Genomic DNA, 4,105 nt, shown 5'->3' with positions numbered 1-4,105 from the left:
TTTTTAAATGAAGTAATTGATCTACAACATTTTGCCCATAAAAGAGCCTATTTCAAAAGAAAATAAATGTTCCATATCTGACTTATGAAAAAACATACATTACAGAAAGAAAGCTGTGTAGGTATTGAGGCTTTTTAACAACAGACTGAGCAGAAGCTGGGAGAATCGATCAACTGTGTTTGTTGTGTCCAACCCCACAGCAGTGGAGAGCATAGTGGAGGTTGTGAAGAGGTTTTATAATCTTGCCCACACAGTGCTTAGAGAGCACATTTCAGTGCCTGCACACACACACACACACACACACACAAGCACATTTGGTAAAGCAAATGTTTGGAAGGGAAGACACTAACTCCTATTCTTACAGGGCTTTGTTCCTCTCTTATTTCCTTCTCTGTCCTTTGAGAACAGAACAGGCAACTGGAGACTTAGGAGGTAAACAGGATTGAGAGCAGATTGTGCCCGAATATTGCGCAAAACAGCCATTCTTAATCTCGGTTTTGCTACTTCCTGTAGCAAATTTAATCATTCCAACAATATAACAAAATATACAAAACCTACCAAAGCAAAATTGAAGTCATTTTATTTAAAATACGTGTGTGCCCCGTACCTTTCTCAGGAAGAGGGTCTTTGTTTTAAGGATAATTGCACATGTGGGTTTTTTTGCAAGTAGGATGTTATTATACGATGTTTTTCTTTGTAACAGAAAGGCAAAAGGAAGAAGCGAATCACTGGGCAGCTGGGACTCACAGCGACTCTTCTATGTGTATTTACCCAGGTCTTAAATGTGCCGCCCAGATACCAACTGAAACAGCCCATCCCAATTCTCCATTGGTCTCTGAGCGCCCTTCCTCTGGGATCTGTTCTCGGAGCGCCTGTTCGTGATGGAGCCTCATTTTCTTCTCCCGGGACCCAGTCTCCACAGAACCAGGATCTGACCAGCCAACACTTTCCCTAAGCCCGCCGCACATACCACCCATGATATAGATGACTTCACTGAAGTTTCGCGTGGTCAGAGGAAATCGCATCACAGAAAAGCAACCAAATTCCAAATAAATTATTATACTTTTCTTCCCTTAAAACATTTCTCAGCAGATAATAAGTGGCATTAGCGTGGATGTAGAGAAGCTGGACCTTTCATACACTGCTGGCAAGAATGTAAAATGATACAGCCCGTCTGGAAAAACAGTTTCGAATGTTAAATATAGAGTTGCTCTATGACCCAACAATTCCACGCCTGCTTGTAGTCCCAAGAGAAATCAAATATATGTCCCATTGAAGAACAAATTATTCTGACACTTGCTAAAATGGTGAGGAAGACCTGATTCAGGACTGTTGCTATAACTGTCAAGAACTGTCGCAACAGGGAGAGAGACGGGGCTCAACTCCAAACCCAGCAAGGACGGCTGGGAGATTACAGCCAATGAGCAGAGTGAGGGAGTCAGTGGTTGGAAATTAGGAGGAGACATCAAGGGTAGAGGGAATCTTGCTAAACTAATTTAACAGAGTTATTCTGAAAGCGGAATATTTGAGGAATTTGAGCAGTTACCAGGGGTAATTAGATGTCAAAGGTGGAGAGATTCTTGCCACAGTAACCTAGCAGGATTCTTGCTACCACCGGGCTATGCAGGCTTGTCAAGGACAGAGCCAAGATCAAGGCCAAATCAAGAAGAGGACTCAGAGGAGCCAGTCTGCACAGAAACTAGCACACAGGTGTCTGCAGCGGCATTATGCATAATAGCCAAAAAGTAGAAACACCCAAATGTCCCTCAACTGATGAGAGGATGAGTAAAATATGATTTATTCATACAACAATATTATTCCACAATAAGAAAGGATGAAGTATTGATACATGCAACAACATGAGCAAACCTGGAAACATGATGCTAAGCGAAAAAAGCCAGGTACAAAAGACCACATTTGTATGCTTCTTCTACACTTGATCTTAGCCAAAAGGCCGAGAAGCGATTGTATGCTTCTTCTTATATGAGATGTGCAGAAAAGGCAAATCCGTAGAAACAAAAGCGAAATGCATGGTTGCCAGCGGCAGGAGGGAGAGTGCGTGGGGGAGTGACCACAATGGGTACAGCGTTTCCTTTGAGGGTAATGAAAATGTTCTAAAATTACACAGTGATGATGGTTGCATAGCACGATAGATATAGTAAAAACACTGAATTGCATGCTTTAAAAGAGTGGATTTTGTAGTATGTGAATTATATCTCAATAAAGCTGTTCTATTAAAAAAAAAAAAAAAGCTCTCAGATATTTTCACAAGCTACCCTCCAGACATGCACTAATTTGCGCAGTCCTCATTCTTTCCCTTTCTTTTTCCCCCATAGCAACAGGAAAATAATTCCCCTTGCTTTTTTATGGAGAGCAAATCCACTTTCTCCAGTTCCTGCCCCCCTGCCTCAGTTCCAAGTCCCTCCTTATCATGTACTCTAACGACAAAATAAGCATTCTGCTGGAACCATCCTTAGACCCCAACTGTCATTGATATGTTCCCTTTTCAAAAGGGGGAAATGACAGGGGCACCTGGGTGGCTCAGTCAGTTAAGCGTCTGACTTCCACTCAGGTCATGATCTCATGGTGCATGGGTTCGAGCCCCGCATCAGATTCTATGCTCTGTGCTGACAGCTCAGAGCCTGGTGCCTGCTTCAGATGCTGCACCTCCCTCTCTCTCTGCCCCTCCCCTGCTTGGACTCTGTCTCTATCTGTTTCTCAAAAATGAACAGATGTTTAAAAAAAGATTTTTTTAAGGGGGGGAAATGACAACCATCGGATTTGACTTCTAAGTTTTATGGGGGTTTTTAGCTGAATAACAAAATCTTGTATTAAAATGAAATATGTTGTAGGTTAAAGATATGCGCTTCCAAGAAGTTTATCTCAAATTCTTAGGCAATTTAAAACAGGAAAAATAAGAGAATTATCATGTGATAGCCATAAGAATGCTTAATATTTCTAATAATTAATATAACCAAAGGAACACAATCATAGTTCATTCACAATGGAACAGCTATAATCCTAAATCACTAAGATTAAATCGCTATTATGTAACTTTTGTCAGTATTTACATCCATTCAGGTTCGAGGACATATTAATAAAATATTAAACGTATAAATAATGACTATACTAATGGAGAAGAAATATGATATGCAAATCAAATGGAGCATGACATATGGACATGCCATAAAATAATTTAGCTATGTACAATCAGCCACAGAATGCTTCTTTTAATAAAATAACAATGACTCCAGGTGTCCAATTACACTGTTAGCATGTTGAAATTAGAACCATCCATTATGCTTAGCTTCGCATAGCTCCTAACCTGAATCCTGACTCTCGTTACACATAGTCTGAAGACATTATGTGGTCCTGGGCCAAAGAGTAGGAAACCACAAGGCTACTAGAATCAGTTAACTCAGAGAAGTGGTGCTGAGGTTCTCTAATAATAATAAGTAACTTTATGGGAAGGTCAAATACAGAAGCTGTCGATCGTTTCCTTGCTTTACTGAAGAAAAAACAACTGCGAATAAATTCCAACAATCTGGGAATGTCACTTAGGAATGTATTCTGCTGCAAATAACGGAAAACCCTGCTATAGTAACTTAAACAACCAGATGTCTTGACAACTAGAATCCAGGAGTAGACAATCCAGGGCTGATAAAGCAGCTCAACGATGTCATCAGGGACCAAGCTCATCCATGTTCCCACTCTGCTATCCTAGCACACGGGCCTTCTCACGCTTGTTGCCTTGTGGATGCAAGGTGGCTACTGCACCTCCAGTCATCACATCCAGATTCCAGACAAGAGGAAAAGAGGGAATGAAGGAAAAAAGAAATGCAAAACTTTCCCTGAAATCTCTAACAGTTTTCTGCCTGAGTCTCAGTAGTCAGAACCATACCAATATGCACCCCTTGAGGTAAAGTAATCTGGGTAGGTGAATCTTTAAAAATAGAGATCTCCAAGGAAAAAGGGTAGAATGGATATGGGGTTAGCAGCTAACATTGGGTTTTACAGATATATTTTCAATGGTTTGCAAGGGCTCTATATTGAGCTAGATGGCATATTATATCTATTTGAGCAAGAAGTGGTTTGTGACTTAGTT

General features: G+C 40.7%; 1 pseudogene; it reads right to left on the bottom strand.

Annotated features, from left to right (window-relative positions):
• Positions 1-1,809: 1,809 nt before the first annotated feature.
• Positions 1,810-1,966, bottom strand: LOC131508288 (U2 spliceosomal RNA; annotated as a pseudogene).
• Positions 1,967-4,105: the final 2,139 nt, after the last annotated feature.

This window comes from Neofelis nebulosa, chromosome 3 (genome assembly GCF_028018385.1).
Source record: "Neofelis nebulosa isolate mNeoNeb1 chromosome 3, mNeoNeb1.pri, whole genome shotgun sequence".
Classification (NCBI taxonomy): Eukaryota; Metazoa; Chordata; class Mammalia; order Carnivora; family Felidae; genus Neofelis; species Neofelis nebulosa.
Note: the sequence above shows the minus strand (reverse complement) of the source record. Positions and strands in the feature narration are given on the sequence as shown.